Source organism: Emydura macquarii, unplaced genomic scaffold (genome assembly GCF_026122565.2).
Source record: "Emydura macquarii macquarii isolate MOO-44397 ecotype Brisbane River unplaced genomic scaffold, CSIRO-AGI_Emac_v2 contig_2805, whole genome shotgun sequence".
Classification (NCBI taxonomy): Eukaryota; Metazoa; Chordata; order Testudines; family Chelidae; genus Emydura; species Emydura macquarii.
The window spans coordinates 4072210-4093826 of NW_027132942.1; the positions used below are offsets into that span (position 1 = coordinate 4072210).

General features: G+C 50.3%; 1 protein-coding gene across 1 annotated transcript in view; it reads right to left on the bottom strand.

The window, feature by feature from the left end:
* Positions 1-21317, bottom strand: part of ST3GAL3 (ST3 beta-galactoside alpha-2,3-sialyltransferase 3) — a 293993-nt gene extending 272676 nt beyond the window's left edge. The window contains exon 1 of the mRNA XM_067567759.1: positions 21225-21317. The gene's annotated coding sequence lies outside the window, so the exon portion shown is untranslated. The remainder of the gene's footprint in view (positions 1-21224) is intronic.
* Between the last annotated feature and the right edge of the window lie 300 nt (positions 21318-21617).

The following is a 21617-nucleotide window of genomic DNA, read 5'->3' on the forward strand; positions in this document are numbered from 1 at the left end:
GGAGGTGCAGACCTCTTTGGAAATCTTAGTCTGCAGACCCCCAGGGACCGTGGACCACAGATTGAAAGCTACTATTCTAAACTATCTGTTTCAAACACAGCAAAAGTTCATCTCCTCAGCCTAACTTTAATAGTCAGACTTCAGAAACACTGGGGAGATTCCAGAGAACCCCAGTGAAAGATCCCAAAAACTAAAACTAGAGGGACAAGCTTAGCATAAGTAGTCAGTAGTTAGAGAACCAGCTTCAATACAGAAACAACACTCACCACACCCCTCGGCTGCACACCCCTACTAGTCACCTAGCACCTCACACTGGAACCCATACGGGGTAGCTTCAAACAACTACAAACTATACTGGATGGGGACCCCACCCTGAAAGAAATATTTCCTAAATCCCACCTTCAGGCCTTCAAACAGCTCCCCAACCTCGTCAACAGAAGCAAGCTCCCCACAGACCACGGCGCACCATCTCAAAGCAGCACCAGACCCTGCCAGAACAAGATATGTAAAACCTGCAGACATGTCCACTGCTACAATAACCAAAACTGCATAACAACACACTTTTCAAGATCCATGAGTCCTACACATGCCTGTCACAACATGTGATATACCTCATCCAGCATCTCATCCAGTGTACTAAGTGCCCCAACAACAACTATGTGGTGAAACCAAAAAGTCACTACACTCTCAAATGAACTTGCACAGGAAAATGATAAAAGACAAAACACCACGTCACTTGTGGGTGAACACTTTTCACAAAAAGGTCACTCTATATCTGAACTATCAGTCCACTTCCTCAAAGGAAACCTGCAAAACATTTTCAAAAGACAAGCCTGGGAGTTAAATTCATAACTTGCTAGACATTAAAAAAACAGTCTTAATAAAGACACTAGATTTATGGGTTATTACAACAATCCGTAATCCACTACCCCCTATTTGTCCTATGACCACAGGAATATTAATGGGGCACTTCACCTTGAACGATCCCTTTAAATATATGCTAACTACTTATCAGAGAATCATAGAAGATTAGGGTTGAAAGGGACCTCAGGAGGTCATCTAAACTATCTTCTATCTTGTAGTTAGCTGTGACTCCACCTTTCCCAGAACTGAAGAAGAGTTCTGTGTAACTCAAAAGCTTGTCTCTCTTACCAACAGAAATTGGTCCAATAAAAAAATATGACCTCACCCACCTTGTCTCTCTAATATCCTCGGACCAACATTGCTGCATACAATAATGGAAGTTACTGAAAAACTGATAGAATTCCCATTTCCTGCCTCCCATATCTCTGTGTGTTTGCAACCAGAGTCTGTGTTTTGTAATATCATATACAAGCCATCCACAGGAAGGCTTCCTGAGGATGCCTTAGTTTACTTTTGAGTAGCATTCATCATTGCAGCACTGTTGGTACATTTTCCACCCATCCTGCCGCCTCTGTGCAGAACAAAACCTCCAGTACCCCATCCAACAGCCAGCTATAACCCCAGAGGCACATTTGGGCATCTCTAAAGGAAACAGCAGCATCCCCCGTAACCATGAGTACCATTCATAGCACAGGAGCAGCTCAGCATGCATTGCAACATTCTATCATAGCAGTATATTAGAAGAAAAATTTTACCCTTCTAGTTTCAGGGCAAATGTAACATTAAGTAGTATTACAGGGAATACAGTTATCCAAGGGGGAGCAGCCCAGAATACTGTTGCTCCCTTATGCATGCTTCCGAATAAGCTTAAACAAAGAATTGCATACTGCTTAGTTCAGTCTTCTGACCTTCTACTACTTCATGGCAAAGAAAGAAGTCATTGACCTTTACAGTTTCTAGCACTGCAACAAGGTTTAATGGTGTCACTGCCACAATGACCATCACAGGGCGTCACACAACATAATCCCCCAGATCACTGTGAAATTTTAAGACTAAAATTAAGGGGATGATTAAAGAAACTTCCTCTCTATTTCTGCAGTTTAGGGAGCCCTAGTCACAAATAGCCTGGTAAAGGGATACCTACAGATAGACATCTGGAATCTTGGAGTGGGGGGGGAGAGAGAATGGGGGGGGAAATAAGAGCAGTAGATTCTCTAAGCCTCTCTACATCGCTTGCACCACTATAGGGTATCACCTCCTTCACCATGAGGATTCAAAATAATGGAAAAAGGGGAGATAGCCACATTACAGCAAGGTCACACTGCAGGCAATGGCTAAGGAGGATATTGTGGTCTTTTGTCTTCAACCAGAGCGACTCCATCATTGTCCTCATAGGTTCCCTCATCATCAGACAGAACCATACAAGACAGATGCACTGTAGCTGTGGTGGACCCCAAGAGCTCTTTTCTTCCATGAGCAGCCTGCCTCCACGCACTAACAGCTGAGCATTTTATCAGTGTAAGGATTTTCCACCTACTGTGTCACTACTACAAGTGATAATACCCACACCTGGATTGACTGTCTCAGTGGGATCAAAGTCAATGATGAAAAATGTACCATCTTCCCTAGTGGAATTTTGTCTTTCGTTTACAGAAGTTCAGGGTAGACTGGAGGAAATTTGGACTACAATTTATGAGATGTACCCATGCCCTGCGGGTGATGGTTAGTTACAGCATTTGTGCATGGGAGATTGGAGGACAGCCATGGGTCAGGAAAGACTCTCAATAATGGATTTAAGGATTGCATTAAAGAAGAATTCTTAAGACACAGTTACCAAAAGAATAGCTCTTTAGAGATTACACTGGTATACACCATTAACAACATTTCTGGTGACAGGCAAAAGTCAGATGTCATTGATGGCAATCTTTGGTACCATTTATGAAAAAGTCAACTCAGCTGGCCTATGGAATCTAGAGAGAATGGAAGGGATGCTTCAACAACGCTCTTCACAGCTTTCCACCAGGATTAAGAAGGCAGTGACAATTAGATGCCTGCAGATTGCAGCGGCCTGTAGCGCATTCTGGTAGCCATTCAGCTCTATGCTTTTTGGCCAGACTCACGTGGTGCAACTTTTCCCTCCTAGAGACTATCTGCAACAGGGAGATGGCGAGATACGTTCTGAAGATGACAAAGGTGATGCTGGCGCCTGCGGCTCCTGCAGTAGCACAACGGCTGCTGGGGCACATGAGCACAGGGAGCCATGCGAAGCAGGCGCTCACACCTGACCGGTCAATCTGCCACGTGCGGTCTGAAGAGCTCAAAAGCATTTATCCTGGGACGGAACAGTTCAGGACTGAGACAAGAAACTTCATGCAGCCCTAGAAGCTGTGTCGCGTCTCCACCGGCGGGCCTGGTCAATGGCAGAGCCAGGAGCCGACAGGGCCGGTTCACCTCCAGAGAAAGGCTAGTGCAGCTGCAGTGACAGACCACACGACCTTCGGACAAACCACGAAGTTTACAGAGACTGAAGGTGGCCAAGCTTAACCCCTCCCCTCCCCCCCAAGCCGGCAGGCAGCAATCGGAGCCCTGCCCCTGGGGCCGCCTGCAGCAAACCGCCCCCACCCCCGGGCCCCAAGCCCTGCACCCGGCCCGGCCCGGCCTCTGCAGGACTCACCGACCCCAGCGCCGGTGCCCAGCCTGCTCTCCCCACGGCCGGGGCCGGAGATGGGGGGAGGGAGATGGGGGGCTCTGCAGCTGTGATGGGGAGGCGGGCCGGAGAGAGCCGGGCGGGGCGGGGGGGCGACAGGCAGGACAGGGACCAGGGGGGCGGCGCGGCGCGGCGGTGAGAGACCAGAGTCCCGGGGTGGCGGGAGTCCCTGAAGGCCGGGCCGGTCGCTGAGGGCCGGGGGAGGGTGCTGGGGGGCCGGGCCGGGCTGGGCGGGGATCGCTAAGGGCCGGGTGTAACTAAGGGCCGGGCCGAGCCGCTCCCCACACACTGGTCGGGGTGTCCGGCCCAGCCCGCCACCCCCCGCCCGGCTGCGGCCCCTCCTCACCGGCGCAGGCGCAGGCCCCGGCCCCGGCCCCGGCGGCCCCTGGGCGCACACCGCCACGCGCCGGCTCGCGGCGGCAGGAGGTGCCGGGCCGGCCGGGGCTCCAGGACCAGGCTGGCCCAAGGGGCGCCAGGGCCCGCCAATCGGAGCGCGGGGGCGGGGCGGCCGCCAGCCAATCCGCGGGCGGTGCAGACCATCCTGCGGCCCGTTGGCGGGGCGGGCGGGCCGCTACCCAATCAGCCGGCGCGGGGGTCTTCGCGCGACCCAATCACCGGGGCCGGGCCGCACAGCCGCGCTGAGGAGCCGCCGCCGCCGGCCGGGGGCGGGAGCACCACGACAGAGTGCCCGGCTGGTCCCTGCCCCGCCCCCACACCCCCTGCCCCTTCTGTGTACCGCCCCGCCCCCCCAGCTCCCTGCCCCGCACCCCTTCTCCTGCAGACCAGCCCCTGCCCCCCACCCCTGCACAGCCCCCATCCCCCTACCCCTCCTCCATACCCCCCCCCACAGCCCCCCAGCTCCCTGCCCCGTCCCCACACCCCCCCCCAGCTCCCTGCCCCGCCCCCTTCTCCTGCAGACCAGCCCCTGCCCCCCACCCCTGCACAGCCCCCATCCCCCTACCCCTCTGCCCCCCAGCTCCCTGCCCCGTCCCCCTTCTCCCGCAGGGAGGGACCCTGCTGCCACCCAGGGCACAACGTCCACACCCAGAGGACATTCCCTACTGGGGCGGAAGGAGGGAGATGAATGTAAGTGGGGATGAGGGGGAGAGTAACAGGGAACTAAAGGAAAAATTGGGGGTAGCAGGGAAGTCTTGATCGCAGAAGCGATAGGGGAGGGAACACGCCTGCATCATCAGGACTGCCTGGGCCCCGCCAGGACTGTCCCATCTTTGACCTCCATACGTCACGGGTACCACAAGAAATGAAAGAAAAGCTCCATGGACCCAAAAATTAGGGCCCGTGTTCAAAGTGTGATGCTTACCCCTCTGTGTCCCCAAATCCACTAAACTCAATTAGTCCGGACCTTTCCTTCAGATGGCTGCAGAACGGAAACAAGACTAGAGTGCACGGGCTCCAAGACATCGGTTCCAATCCAAGGCTGAGATGCCCCCTAAGTGAAAGCCACCAGGCCACACAGAGTCAGCGGAGAGCTGGAGCACAGCGCTCAGCCAAGTCACGCACCAGGAAAGCATCAGCAAAGGCCGCAGTCAGATCCGAGGGATAGAAAAGAGGCTGACCGAGGGCCTCAGGGGAGCAGAATAGTGCATTCAAAGGGAGTGGCACAGCATAACCACTTCTCCCACGCCTGCCATAGATAAGCCCAAAATAACTTATCATGGTTTTTCTTTTACACCATAATTAAGTTCTTTAAGCCCAGGATAAGTACAGCATGAAAAACAGCAGCACAAGCTTCCTACATATCCCCCACCACATGCCGTCCATGGGCCACTGTCGGGGTGACTAGCCTCCATGGATCATTCAGTCTCTCTCTGAGGAACTTGCCAACAAGATTGTCAACTGTGATGGTGTTTTTGGCTGTATGCCACAATTCTCAAACATGACCAAAAAACAGAAGTCCCCCAATGGATGCCAGCACCTGCAAAGAATACAAAGTCTGGTAACTGCCTGCCAAAACCTAGAGAAAGATCTAATCCACCATCTGAACTCTACCTAATGCTAATCAAATGCATCCCTCATCTCCCTCCTGCATGCTACCGCCTCAGCTCTGGAACAGCCTTCCAAGGCGAGCAGTGGGAGCAAAAAACCGAACTGGCTTCAAGACTTCATGGAGGGGATGATATGACAAGACTGCCTACAATGTGGCACATAGCCAGTCTGAAACCGCGAGCAACAAACGTCTCCAGCCACCAGTGATGGGACACTAGCTGGGGAGGGCTCTAAGTTACTACAAAGAAGTCTTTCCCGGGTGTCGAGCTGGTGGATCTTGCCCACATGGGCAGGAGCTCACTGATCACCAGATTTGGGGTTGAGAAGGAATTTCCCCCCCGTCAGACTGGCAGAAAGCCTAGAGGTTTTTCACTTTCCTCTGCAGCACGGCTCAGGAGTCACTTGCCGGTTTAAACTAGTGTAAATGGTGGATTCTCTGGAACTTGACATCTTTAAATCATTATTTAAGGACTTCAGTAACTCAGTCAGGGATTAGGGAGTTTATTAGAGGAGTGGGTGGGATGAGGTTCTGTGGCCTGTCATGTGCAGGAGGTCAGACAAGATGAGCATGATGGTCCCTTTTGACCTTAAAGTCTATGAAATTAAACCACATGGTATACAGGAAAAGCAGATGACCTGGTTTTGACATAGAGCCAGAGAAGCAAGAATCTACCCAGTAAGACTATAATGATGAGGGCCTGGCTTGTTAGTCAGCCTCTGATTTGTCCCTCTGAAAACATTACTCCATACTCACAGGTGTCAGCACCCTGGAAAGTACCAAAATTAAAATCTGAAGAGGAAAGCATTGTGCACCCAGGGAAACCAGGTACTGCCCCCCCGCTGCAGGCAGCTGTCTGCTCACTGTGAGATGAATTAGGGCAGTGATTAGTGGAGTAATTTAGCTCAAATAGCAGGGCTTGGGTTTGAACATGTTCCTGCATAGCTTACACATTTTATTCTCAAGCAGATGTCAAGCTGGATGTTGCTAGGAGGACAGCTGGGGAATAATTAAGTCTGATTAAATCTCTCTCTCTATATTGCCCTACCGCTTTTCCTGAATTCTGTGGTGCTTTTCTGTTCAAAGTGACCAAGTGAAAGCACAGTGATTATAAATCAGGCCTAGCCTATGAAAATGTTCCTGCCATTTTTACAGAGGATGCTGTAAGCTCTTTGGGATAGGGACTGTGTCTGCCTTTTTTTGGTCCAGTACCTACCATAGCAAAGCAACCCACGAGCATCACTGAGGACTTTTGGCAGTACCACAATACGGTATGTATAATAGTAACACAGGCAGCCTACTGCATCTTCTGAAAGTGCTGCATATTAGCAATGGAAACATGCTCCAGCCCTGCTAGAAGAATGTAAAAGCTGGTAACATGTGTCCCTCTTCTCTTCAGTAAATAAAATCATCCCAAAATGAAAATATCACTTGGTGCCTGTACAGGCTGGTTGCCAAACACATAAATCACTCTGCTGCATTCCCTCTGTTTTAGGGCAATCAATCTAACCTGGTCCATTCTGCATCACACAAACTCACTTGCCAATATTTTCACACCCCTCCACACTTAGATGTTAATAAACCAGACAGCTATTAATTAATTCGACATAGCCCCCCCACCCCGTTGATGCAAATCCCCATGACTGGATGTCAGGTGACCAGATGGGTCAGGACTTCCGGTGACAAGGATAATGTTTGATTGATGGTAGGCCCTCGTACTACTCCGTGCTTTTCCATTATTTTGCCCAGGAGTGATGTCAGGCTAACCAGCTCATGTAAGACAGCCCTAGCATTTGGTTTTCTAGTCTTCTGAAATTTCTCCGTTATGCCAAGATTTATTAAAAATTAACATCGGTGGGCCAGAGAGCTCCTCTGCCAACTCTTTTAGAACTCTTAGCTGATGACTTTAGCTTCCCTTATATATTTTCTACACTTCATACCTTCAAATCTATATTGATTTCTAGTTCCCTTTTCCCCCCATTTATTATAGATTGAGTTTTTATATTTCTAAATTGCTGCCTTCGCTTTGCCACTGACCTAGGATGGGTTTAAGCCAAAGTTGCCCTCTTTCTTGCTTGTGGGATCATGGGTTTTTTGTCTCTAATAAACTCATCTTAAATAACTCCCAATGTTCTTTTACATTTTTCTAACTACATTTTTCCTCAAACAATTTTTTTTCATAATTTTCCTCAGCTTTTGGAAATTAGCCTATTTGAAGCTTCAAGCATATACATTACTGGCTGGGACTGTTCTCTGTTTGCCCATATTGAATGTAATCACGTCATGATCACTGGTCCCGAGCCAGCCACCAACTTCCAGCCCCTTGATTAATTCATCTTTATCCATCATAATGAGGTCAGACTAGTTCTCATGTTGGCTGCAATGCCTTCGGTATTAGAAAGAGGTTTTACTACTAGCTTCATGAGACCGCCCATGTATGTCTGCCAAAGTGAAACCTGCATACCAACCCTATTATTCTAGCCATGCATTACACACAGATGCAGAAGGAGCAACTCCTCCTGTGCTCTGGTTTGATTCAGTGTTCTGTAGCAGACCCCCACCCGCACACTCTTCTGGCTTTGTTGTTAGCCCACTGCTGCCAACGCCCTCAATAGCCTCTGGTTGTGAGCTATGGCTAACTCCAGAACAGGGTGTTGTGTAATGTAGAGTGCCACCTACACACCCCTCTCTTACCCAGCCTTTCCTTTGCCATGGGGCAGTAGAAGTAACATTACAGCTTCTTCTCCAACATTTCCTCAGGATCTCAAAGCACTTTGCAAATGTTAACTAACTAACTAAACCTCAACACTCCCAGAGGGAAGTTAGTCCCATTCTCTCCCTGTTACGGGGGGGGAAGTGAGATTCAGAGAGCCAGTCACTGTACGACAAGCCAGTGACAGAGACATACCGTAAGTCAGCGCTTCTCAAACTGTGGGTCATGATCCTGTTTTAGTGGGGTCGCCAGGGCTGGCGTTAGACTTTCTGGGGCCCCTCAGGCTTCAGGCCCCTCCCCCCCACCTGGGCTCATGCAGTAATTTTTGTTATCCAAGGGGGGTTGCGGTGCGATGACGTTTGAGACCCGCTGCCATAAGTGAAACCCTGCACACCAGAGCACTGCACTTGCTGAATCTAGGCCATTGAGCTGGATGGCTCAGGGGAGGGTAAGGGACAGGCAGTTGGAAATGAGATCTAAATCAGCGGTAACAGCTTTTGGTCACTATCTGCCAGCTGATCAACAACCCTTGTGAAATGAGCTGGTGATCTTGGGGCACGTGTCCAAAGGCTGGCGCTAGAGTCAGAGAAACCAAAGATTAAAGCGCAGTGCAGGCAGAGAACTAACTGTCCCTGCTCAACACTTCTCACCAGTTTCGATAACCGACTGAGGGCGCTGACAGACTAGGGTGACAGGGCCGGTGCTGAATTTGTGCCAGGGCTGAGCGCCGGCACCTTTAGGCTGGACAGTTCAGAGACCTGGCACCTCTGAGCTTGCTGCATCAGTTATGAAAATAAAAAATTGCTGGAGCCCTGGCCCCTTTCATTACAAATTAACCCAGGGACAGGGCCATGAGAAAGATGAACAGACCAACCAAGGATTGTTTGGGCCATAGAAACGGAGGTCCTGGAGGGAAAGACTCATTGCCAGGGCATTGGGAGGAAGACAGCTCTGGTATTTCCTGCCCTGCACATGCTCTGCACGGCACGTTGGTTATGACAGTTATGATCTCTCTCTCTCTCCAGTTGCTATGCAAACACTGGGGGGCTCACCCAGCTCTCAGCCGGACACAGCTGATCGCTCAGAGGAGAAGTGATGCTTTGCAAAATCTACTAAATAACACCAGCAAGAAAGACAAAACCTTTGTGGCCGGCAATGACGTTCGAGGGGAATTCAGCCCCATAGGATGGGGGTGGAGATGAGATAATCAAAGGAAGCGTCTGCAGACAGATCACAACAGCTGTTCCTTTCCGTACCTCTCTCTGATGTGCACTTTTACATTTTGCAGCCAATTTCTCCAATTCTGGGCATGTTTCAGAGACGAGTCTCTCAGCTGGGGCCCACCCCAGAGTCTGCAACACAAGGAACAAGCGCTGCGCTGAAGGATTAGTGAGCCTGATGTGGCAAGCAGAAACAAAGTTTGCCAAATCCCAGGGAAGTTCTGGCAAAGCCCAAGTAGCGGACACCTCCACCCCAGAAGAGCTCTGAACAGTTCATAGCCAGTATGAGCCCACGCAGAGAACACCGCACTTAAACCCTCCTGATATTCAACGCAGACTTAAACCTTTCAAAGAACCATAGCTAGTGGGGCCAGAGAAGACCCACTGAGACAAATGCGATATCAGAACTCCTCCTACCAGCTGATCTAACCCACTCTGGTTTCTCTGTGCTGATGAATCCTACACTTTCCTTACGAATCCACTGCACTGCTTAGCTGCTGTAGATGTACCCTAAGAAGCCAGTCTGGGGGGGACAGGGGAAGCCCACAGGTTTTTCTTTGTTGAAATCAGTCTCAATGACTTCAGATCACATTTCCTCAGTTTATTTGGCATGGAAGAGGTTTCTTTCCAACAGCCACCCCAGTAAATGAAACAGGCTCTGGAAATAAAGCTGGGTTTTTTCCCTTTGGCATTACCACTCGTAATCAGGAGGCTGTAGCTGGAACTCAATTATACAGAGGATGTGGAAGCCCAGAAAGAATCCAGCTCCTTCTCCTGTTGCCTCAGCGGGGCTGACTGCAGGAGAATCTGCTTGTTGTCACTACAATGAACAGCTGTCTCTGTGGCACACAGACCGCTGGAAAAGATGGCTGTTTACAAACAAGAGGCAATGGGGAAGAAAGGGACACAAGGAAACCCTATGGTCTGGACATCTGGCACGTAGCATGTTAGTTCTGATTGTGGGGAGAGGGAGGGCATTGCAGTATTGAGCAGAAGTGGGGTCAGGGAGAGAAGGATGGGAGGAATGCAGGGGTGGGCCAGGTGAGACTGGCAGTGGAGGGACTAGGCTGGGAAGAGAGGAAGGAGCCTGGGCAAAAAAAAAAAAAAAAGCCCCATCTGCCGACAGTCAAGGCTGTCTGGTCCAAAATGGATCTGCATCCCCAGAGAAATGAGTGCAAAAGGAACTGCCTACAAAAATGACAGGGTGAGAACCCAAGGAACAGAGGGGGAAGAGGGATAACGTAAGGCGGCACAAAGGGGTGTAACCTGGAGGGTGGGGTGCAAGTAGGGGGAAATATCTGAATACATTTCCTGACACTGATATGAATCAGGCTGTAAATCTCCCCAGGGAAGTGGGGGGGCCCAGCACCTGGAGGCATTTAAAGCCAGGCTAGCCAGAGCCCTCAAAATACCCCAGGGAACAGCCTTGGAGGGCAGGGACAGGTGATTTTCATCTCTGACTTCTAGGAGTCTACACCTGTGTGTTACAGTGGCTGGCAGTAGTGCTACTGGCATTACACCTGCCCTGCAGCTCCCGCTGTCAGCCCCTTGCAAGTGAGCGTAACGTTCACAAAGGGAGGCATTTCCCACACTTGGTTTTCTCCAGAAGACGGCTTCTTTTGAAAGTTCAAGCAAAACCCTTGAGCTGGGTTTGAGTTAAAAGGGAATGTAAAGAAAACAAATGGCTCCCACTGTGCAGAAACCGTCACTTCTTCCTTTGAAACAGGCCAGCAGCAAAACCAGGTGAAGTGGACACGTACCCTGGCTCTGTTCCTGGAGGGAGGAGCCTGCCCTGTGCATAGGGAAGGAGCACCTGGCCTGTCCTGGGCAGAGTGCCCCCTCCTCTGCTTTTAAATAGATTGGTTTGGATTAAAACAAAATCCTGAGCCCCTGAAATCTCCATGCTGAGCACATCCTTGGCAGAGGGCAATGAATTTGTGGCTCTGACTAGAATCCTGGTTTGGCAAGCAGATCCCTGCTGTGATTCAACCGAGTCTCTGCCATATTCCCCCTGCCAAGGACGCTCGTCACAGCTTCCTCTTCACCTGCACTTCCCACGCTTTGCCCATCCTTGCCACCCTGGCCTGGCCAGCACAGTTCAGGTTTAGCACCAAGCCACAGTTAAGCCTTTCGCCGGCTCGACTTGTTGCACGGCGCTGATGTTCAATTGCTTCAATTGTGTAGGACTTGGCTCCCAGGCCCCCTGCCTCCCTCGTCTGCTGGATGTCCCACCGCCTCAGACAGCTTTCCCCCGCATCCTCTCCTCCCGGGTGGCTGTCATTTGTGATTCCTCGCCCCACAGACACCGTCACCACATCTTGCAGCATTAACTGCACCACCCCAGCCCCCCGGGACAAAATGATCATTTTCCTGTTGCACTCATGCCCCTGCAACACTCAGCTCGTCCCTCTCCGGCGAGGCCCGTCTGTGACCACCATGCACCTTCCACCCCGTCACCCCACACAGCTCCTGCTAAAATCCCTTCACTAGCGCCCCGCGGCCTCCCCATCAGACTTCTCCCTCCCCTCGGCTGACTGCCCCCTTCATGTCATTCTTCCGCTGCCTGGAACCCCCATCCTGGCCCTGCCCCTGCCCCCTATTTCTCTGCCCTTCTCACAACATAGCTCTTCGAGAGGCACAAACTGCATCCAGACTGCAAGCAGAAAGCAAGCTCTGTCACGCACAGGACACATCTCACCCATGTTGCTGCATGATCAGACTGTTCTCCCCCCTCGGGTTGTCATCCCTTCCCGCTGCCCTGGCCTGACCTGCTCCAGGGCACACAGACTGTCTTTGCTGTGCAATGGGCCAGGCCCCACACTGCTCCTACAGTGCTTAACATCAACCACCATCACCACTGCCACAGCAGCTGTCAGGACTAGAGCGCCCCACGCTGTAGTCTCACCACATTAACACTGTCCTGGCCCTGACGCCACCCTTTAGAGACACAAAGCATGGGAGTCACCACCACAGCCTGTTCGCACTCCCGGAGCTGAGGGGGAAGCAAAGAAGTAGGTGCAGGCAGTTCAGAGGTCTGCCCCTCTACGAACGTGTTCAGTGCAGAGACTTCATGGGATGCTTGTGAGCTGCTGCCGGCATGAATCCTGTTTATAGCATCTGTATCCCAGACTGCACGGTACATTTTATCCTTTGCACTGTACACCCGTGACGCAGTACATCACCAGACAGGAGAGAGACGTTCCCGCTGTGAAATGCTGGTCTCCAGCCTGACAGGGAAGGCCCATCGACACCAGACAGACTAGAGCAGAACATAAAAGATTTTGTTGTTTACTCTTCCCGCCCTGGGACGATGGGTCCTGCAAGTGACTTTCTCCCACTGCTTGAGGGGGCAGCTCAAAGCAGAAGTGGGGAAGGGAACAGAAGCCTCCAACCAGGAGAAACTGGGTCTTGATGCTGCTTGGACTCGGGGGGGGGGGGGAGGAGGCGCGGCAAGGGTTACTAAGGCAAAAGCAAAAGATCCCCAGTGCTTAGCCTGGGTTAGCCCAAAAGGACACAGAGCTTGCTTGTTATAGCAGCTTCTGTTACTTGTCGAGACCTAGGATTGGAGCTCGTGTGCGTGTATTTTACCTGCTTTTCTCGTGTAAATAATTCACTTCCCTTTCCTCTTTAATACACCTTTCGGTCGTTTATTATAGGACTGGCTACGGAGTTGTCTTTGCTGGGAAATCTAAGGCGCTATTGGGGTAGGTGAGGGGCCCTTTGGGACAGGGAGTGACGTGAATGTTGCTGTGATCCTTGATCCGAGGGACCAGCTGGCACACAGGCAGGCTCACGTGGGGGGCGAGACAGGTCGGAGTGCCAGGGGCCTGTCTGTGACGCTACAGGCAGGTGCTTACAGTGCCTGAGAACTCACTCAATAGCTGGTTGATGAAATCTGTAGAACTCACCACCAGGGTAAGGCTAGTGCCCTGCTTCCTAGCAGCCTGCCTGCAGGTTGGAAGCCATGCTGCGGGGCCCCTGCGGACATCTGGACACCGGCAGGTAGGGCGTGGTCATGTTTTATACCAGCAGAAGCCCCAGCATAGATGCAGCTATACCCACATGCAAGTGCATTGGCCACTTGTAAGCCAATGGGCTAACGGGCCGGCCCATGCACCCTCCGGCCACAGAAGTCCAGTCCCTCTTCAGCGACTCCTTTATTTCTTCACAGAAACAAGTTCGACACATCACTCATTGCTTTTCCCCCGCAGCAGGATTTTCTGCAGGGGCCGATCTATTCCGCACAGGACTGCACGCTGTCGGCCAGCTGCCTGGGAGCCGAGAACGCCACGCACCTGACAGCCACAGACTCTCCACTGCCCCGGAGTGCTTCAAGATCCTTCCTACCCCCTACAGCTCAGCTGCTTGCTGAGTTTTATGAGCACCACGTTATCTTCAAGCTATCACCCGTCCCTGGCCTCACCACATCAGCTGGTCAGTCCCGGGGGCGGCAAAACCCAGTTCCCTTAAAGAGCCATGACAGCACGTCACCAGTATAGCTTATTTTACACCCCCACTGCCATAAGCTAGTCCGACAAAAACCCTTTCTTTGCTGGTAGAAGCTGTTCTCTACACCAGGAGGGTTTGCTATGCTTCCAATGCTTTCCTGCTGTCGACCTGGTGTGACCCTCTGAAATATCATGGGGGTGGGGCTCTCGCCACAACCACAAAGACAGGATTGTTGAGGTGTCGGATGAGACACCCTGGATGCGGTGTGGATGTGGTCCGGTGCCCAACGGGCTACCCAGCTGGCCCTCACCAAGGGGCAATGTTGTCATGAGTCTCATGATCATCATTATTGTTTTCCTTAAAGCCCCAGCTCCTGGAGTCAAGTGACTATGTGGTGATTTCAGTCTTCATTCTTAAAGGAAAAGTAAGTTGCTAGCCCCCGTGGCTGTGGAGAAAGTTTCCACACGCAAGCCCAGGTCACCCTGAAGGCTGGAAAAGCAGCAGGCAGATACAAAGAACACCAAAGCTCTTATTGTTACATAACCATGATTTTAAAGCCACTCATGATTTTTGAACATTTGGAGTTGGCAACACGGTGCGGGGAGCAGAGAGACAGCTCACAGAGGGGTGTGCTGCTTCCTCAGCGGGGGGGATGCCACTGCTATTCCATGACCGCTCGCCCTGCGCCAGTTACTGGGGTAGCTGAGAGCCCGGCAGGAGGTGGCTCTGAAGACAGACCAGAGGTTTCCTGTCAGAATGCATGGCAGGGAGAAGCCCTCTGCAGGAATGGGCCTCCCCTGCTAATTCCCCTCTGAAATCTGCCTTCCGGGCCTCACCAAAGAGGCTGTTTGAATTCTCTGTGGTCCACAGCACGCCAAGCAGGGGGAGGCACAGCAGAATTGTTCGCTTAGCGGGGAAGGTCCCTCGTTCTCAGCACTCTGCGGTGCAACGATGACTCTCACGTTAGTATCAGCGATTATGAAGGATACAGTTTTGCCACAGAGGTCACAGACTTCCATGACTTCCGCCCCCGCTACAGCAGAGCGCGAGCCGTTGCTGGCGCTGGGGCTCGGAGTGTTAGTCCCCCCCAGGGTATTTTTAATAAAAGTCACAGGCAGGTCACAGGCTTCCGTGAACTTTCATTTATTGCCCGTGTCCTGTCCCTGACTTTTACTAAAAATACCTGGGACAGAACCTTAACCGCAATGATTACCTTTCCCCTGGTGAGAATGAGTGGAAGCTGGATTCAGATAAGCCTCATTATCTCCAAGGAAGTAGTGTCTGCTCGTGGGACTATCCCCATCCCAGACAAAGAGGGGACAAATCAGCACACAGCCCTGCAGCCTCTCAAACAAACAATCAGCACTCACTACACATTTGGATGCTCAGCCGCCACCCGTTCTGGTGAGCAGATATCAACATACCTGAGCTGCAGCCTGGGAAAGAGGGACCCCCAAACTCTGCCAGCTCTCCCAGGCTCTACACACGGCTGGGGTGAGAGGGCGGCTCCGCTCAAAGTCAGCTGCACAGCTAGGTAGGCAAGTCTCACTAACTCATGCAATTACAGAGCCCATTTACAGGGCACACATCCATGGGATAGCCTGGGCTATTGCCCAGGGTCATGGCATCACCTCGTGTAACACACATGTGGAGGAGGCAGAGTTGAGGTCTCTGGGAAGGCAGATGTCAAGCAGTCAGAAGAAATCTACAACCAAGACTCAGGAGGCCCTTATCCGACATCTCCTTTTTGCTGATGAGGCAGCAGTGACAACCCACACAGAAGTCCACCTCCAAAACCTCACGGACAGTTCTTCCAAAGCGTGCCAAGACATGCCTAAAAAAGACCAACAATGTGCCAAGGAGTTGAAGGAGGACCCTCCATCAACATAAATAATGATGAACTTGAAGTGGTGAAGGAGTTCACGTACTTGGGGGTCTGTCATTGCAGACAACCTCTCACTGGAAAAGGAACTCAATATCCACATTGGGGAAAGCTGCCGCAACCGTATCTAGACTGAGCAACAGGCCTGGCAAAACACACAAAGATCCTTGTATCAAGCATGTGTTGTCAGTACTCTTTAGCAAGACATGGACCTTATACACTCATCAAGAAAAAAGGCTCAACAGCTTTCAGACGCATTGTCTTCGTCGAATTATTGGAATCCTCTGGAGGGACAGTCACCAAAACTGAGGTGCCCCAGTGGGCCAGCAACATAACCAGCATGCAAACACCCCTAAAAGAGACGCCTCCAGTGGCTTGGGCACACAGGCCCAATGAATGATGGACGCATCCCAGAGGACACACTCTATGGCGAACTGGCATCTGGGAAAAGATCTAAAGGATGCCCAAAACTGTGTTTCAGGTATGTGTGCAAGTGAGACCGCAAAGAAATGGACGTGGATAGCTGGGAATATCACACTCAGGACCACAGCCTTTGGAAACAAGAGCTCAGCAAAGGTCTCCAAAGCTACGAGAGGAAGCAGCCTGGTTTAGCAGAAGAGAAAAGAGCTCGCAGAAGGCAGAGCCTAAAGGGTCGAAACACCCCCTTTAAATGTTACAAATGCGGCTGAGATTGTCTCTCTCAAGTGGGTCTCTTCAGTCACAGCCGCAGCTGCCAGCAAACCAATTGAGTACATTTTCTCTCTCTCAGGGACGCAAACCCATGGCCTCTTGAGACTGAAGGACGCCAAAGAAGAAGAAGAAGAAATAAAGAAACAAAGCATTACAGTCATCTCCATCAACACCATTAGACTGCAAACCACAAACACTGCACTTCAGCTGCCTGAAATACTCCTTTCTCACAAAAGCCACTTCTATCTCCTAGCCCAGTGTAACAGATGGAAATTCCAGATCCAGGGTGAGAATTAACATAGGGATTTGTGGATGTGAAGAGTAAAACCATTTTTAAGGACATCAGAGGCAGGAACCCTGCCAAACAGTCAGTGGGTCACTGGACGCTCGAGGTGCTAAAGGAGCCCTCCAGGAAGACAAAGCCATTGTGGAGAAGCTAAATGAATACTTTTCATCAATCTTCACTGCAGGGGATGCGAGGGAGTTACCACATCTGAGCCATTCTTTTTGGGTGGCAAATCTGAGGAACTGTCCCAGACTGAGGTGTGAGTAGAGGTTTTGGAACTAAATGATAAATTAAACAGTAATAGGTCACCAAGGCTGGATGATATTCATCAGGAGTTCTGAAGGAACTCAAATGTGAAATTGCGGAACTACTAACTGTGGTATAAAAGCCGGGTACTTGAGGGTACTTTTATCCACCTACCCCATTGTTATCTATGTCTTTGGATATGTATATGTTGCCTACTATATATGTTACCTATTTGTTGTATTATTTCTACCAACTGCATCTGAGGAAGGTGAGCTGAAGCCCACGAAAGCTTATGCCTGCTGAAATTAAATGTGTTAGTCTTTAAAGTGCTACAGAACTCTCGTTGTTTTTGCCGTATACAGACTAACACAGCTACCCTCTGGAACTCTTCTAACTGTGGTATGTAACCTGTCATTTAAATCACCTTCTGTACCAGATGACTGGAGGATAGCTAATGTGACACCAATTTATTTTAATAAAGGCACCAGTGATCCAGGCAATTACAGGCCGGTAAACCTAACTTCAGTACCAGGCAAATTGGTTGAAACTGTTGTAAAGAATAGAATTATCAGACAGAGATTAACATGGTTTTTTGGGGAAGAGTCAACACGGCTTCTGTAAAGGGAAATCATGCCTCACCAATCTATTAGAATTCTTTGAGGGTGTCAAACATGTGGACAAGGCTGATCCAGTGGCTATAGAATACTTGGACTTTCAGAAAATCTTTGACAAGGTCCCTCACCAAAGGCTCTTAAGCAAAGTAAATTGTCATGGGATAAGAGGGAAGGTCCTCTCCTGGATCAGTAACTGGTTAGAATATAGGGGAAAAAAGGGCAGGAATAAAATGGTCAGTTTTCAGAATGGAGAGAGATAAATAGAGAGAGAGAAATCTCCCAAGGATCTGTACTGGGATCTGTGCTGTTCAACACACTCAAAGATTACCTGGAAAAAGGGGCAAACTGTGAGGTGGCAAAGTTTGCAGATGATACAAAACTACTCAAGATAGTGAAGTCCCAAGAAGACTGCAAAGAGTTACAAAGGGACCTCACTAAACTGGCTGAGTAGCCAACAAAATGGCAGATGAAATTCAATGTTGATAAATGCAAAGTAATGCACATTGGAAAAAATAATCCCAACTATACACACAAAGTTACACGGTCTAAATTAGCTGCTACCACTCAAGAAAAATATCTCAGAGTTATCATGGATAGTTCTCTGAAAACATCCGCTCAGTGTGCAGCAACAATCAAAAAGTTAACAGAAAATTAGAGAAGGGATATATAATAAGACAGAAAATATCATAATCCCACTCTATAAACCCATTTTACACGCACACCTAGAAAACTGTGAGCCGTTTTGGTCACCCCCATCTCCTAGAATTGGAAAAAGTACAGAGAAGAAGGGCCACAAAAACGATTGTGGCATGGAACAGCTTCCATCTGAGAAGAGAGTAAAAAGACTGGGACTGTTCAGCTTAGAAAAGCGATGACTAAAGTGGGACATGATAGAGGTTTATAAAATCATGAATGGCAGAGAGAATGTGAATAAAGATGTATTATTTACCCCATCACAAACCAGGGGTCACCCAATGAAATGAACAGGCAGCAATAGGTTTAAAACAAACAAAAGGAAGTATTTCTTCACATAAAACTCAGTCAACCTGTGGAACTCCTTGCCAAGAGATGTTGTGAAGGCCAAATGTATAATTGAATTAAAAAAGAATGAGAGAAGTTCATGGAGGATAGGTCTAACAACGGCTCTGAGCCAAGATGGTCAGGGATCCAAAACCCCATGCTGTGTGTCCCTAAGAAGCTGGGACTGGACAACAGGGGATGGGTCACTGAATAATTGCCCTTTTCTGTTCATTCCCTCTGAAGCACCTGGCACCAGCTGTTGTTGGAGACAGGATACTGTGCTTGATGGACCATTAGTCTGACCCACTGGGACCATTCTAATGTTCTCAAGGAACCAGGATGATCGCCTAGTCCGACCTCTTGCAAAGCACAGGCCATAGCACCTGTTCCAGGGATTCCGTTGCTGATCTCAGACATCTGTGGTGGAACAGCAGCGTAGGTTTTAGATACAATCTTGATTCAAAGACAAAGTGACAGAACTCGCCTGGTCCATCCTTAAGTCATTCCAGTGATCACTCACTCTCACTGTTAACAGTCTGGGCTTTATCGCCAGTCTGAATTTGGCTCTCTTCCCTTTCCAGCTATTGGATCTCTTTGGCCTTGTCTGCCAGACTAAAGAGCTTTCTCCCCATGCCGATACTTCTAGAACTTGATCAACCCACCATTGAACCGTCTCCAGAATAGACTACATAGATTTAGCTCCTTTCGTCTATCACTGCAGAGCAGATTTTCCAGACCTGAAATCATCCTTGTAGCTCGTCCAGTTTTTCAGTATAGTCAGGCGCAATGAATGGTCTAACACAGGAGTAAAGCTTCGCTCTACAGCAGAGTTTTCTTGGGGGCTGGTCCCAGACCATGGAATCAACTCTCCCAGAACCTCAAAACTCTCCACTTTCTGCTCTCAGTGCCAGGACCTTCTCTGACCGGCCTTCGCTGATATCACCCAGAACCGCATGTGCATCTAATTCATAAAAACAAAGCAACATCCCACGTTACTCATATAATTCTGCCCACGGGGAGAGAACGGAACGAGAGAAAGAACATGTTACATCTGGCACACATTAATCGTGTCTCAGAGCATTTCTGGAAAGCACTCAAATGCCCAAGTGAGGAGGGCTGGGTGAAAGCACTTCCTCCCCAAGTGGGAAATGCACCTGATCCCTGAAGAGTAGCAATGTAATCCCTGCTGTGAACAAAAATCCACACCACTGAGCTCGTTTCGGAGCTCCGTGGCACCCTGAGAAAGTTCCTAAAGTCCTACCTCTGGCTCCCCCATCTTTAGCATCACACAGATTCTTCTGCGGCCAGGTCTATGCGCATAGCAGAGGGACAGGATTCGCTCCCTCTCTCTATCTGGTATTTTTAGTCTCTCTCTCACCTTGATGTCTAAGCTCTGAGTCCAGCACTGCATCCTTCCAAATTCTTCCCCACTGCACCCCCAGGAAGAATTCCCCATCCTGGAACAGAACACAGCACCTGGACAGTGTTTTCTATGCCAAGGAAAGAAAATGTGCATGGCTGCTTCTACAAACCAGCATGGCTTCCTGCAAATCCCACCAAACTATCACTAGCCCGCCAGGGAGCGTCTGGTCCCTTGGCCGGTATTGGAGATGGAAAGTGAAGCAGATGGAGGGATGTCTGGGTCTTAAATGTCCTTTGAACAGATCCAGAAACCATTTCATCTAACCAAGCCCGATTTCTCACTGCCTCTGCACCCTTCTCTGTCTCTCTGGTTTCTTATTACAGAATGACCTGTCATTTGTAAAATGGGGACTGTTCCAAACTGGACACCTGCACACGGCCCCTCCTGAGCAAACTGTTCCCCTGGAGGCCTTTAGTATTAACGTCTTGGTTACTGTGAGCACCACTGAGGAGAGCTGGCAAGGATTGCAGATAGCTGCCCAGACAATCTTCCCTTCCTGAAACCCTTGTTCCTCCCACCTCAGAGGCAGCCAGGAGAGAGGTGTTGGGACTTTACCCAAAACCCAAAGGGGAATTTAATATTTGCATCGGCCTGAGACCCTGCAAGCCTTCCCAGGACAAACAGCCCCCCGAGGAACATCAGAGAACGCTTCGCTTCCACCACATGCTCTTGACTATTTGTAGCCTGCGATTAGCCACTTACGAGTCACGTGGCATTGCTCCTCCTCCCTGCAGGCTGTGTTTGGCATTCCTCTCTGTCAAACGTTTCACACAAGCACCTTCCAGAGAACAGTCCCTGGTGACAGATTCTGTGAAACCTGGGGGCGGGGGGTTTCCACAAACATTCAGTAGGAAATCCCACATCCCCACAACCAGCAGCAGCAAAGACTCACCCCATTTAGCCACAAGAACATTTGCAAACCACTGTGCGCACTACGGTGATCAGCTCTGATTAGTGCCCAGACACCGTAAGACACACTCAGACCACACACGTTATACAGGTCGATTTTCCTCCTTGTCAGAGGCACCAGAAACTGTCCATAAAGATGTAAAAGACACCACAAAGGTGGGCATTTATGGTGCATGCTGCACACACACACACTCACCTGGACTCCAGAGCTTCCCTCCCAGCACAGGGCAGCCAGCCTTCGGTGGGCAATCCCGGCAGACAGGCTGGGAAAGGCAGCGAGCGGCTGAGAGAGAGAGAGATTGTCACTTCATCTCCTGTGCATCAGCACAGGCAGACCTAAAAATATCCCCAGGAGTGGGCTGACTGTAGTCGTGCTACTGTATCTGTTACCCTGGCAGCGCAGAGAGAGAAATCGCTAATCCATGGCAGAGAAGTTCTCTCATCGACCCTCCCGAGCACCTCCGCGAAGGGATCGCGTCAGACGTCGCCTCTCGCCATCTAGGAAACAGAAATCCCGCAGGAGAGAAGGGGAGCTCGGCTCGGGGGCTTGGCTGACTGACAAGCATGGAGTGTGCAGATCACTGTGCCC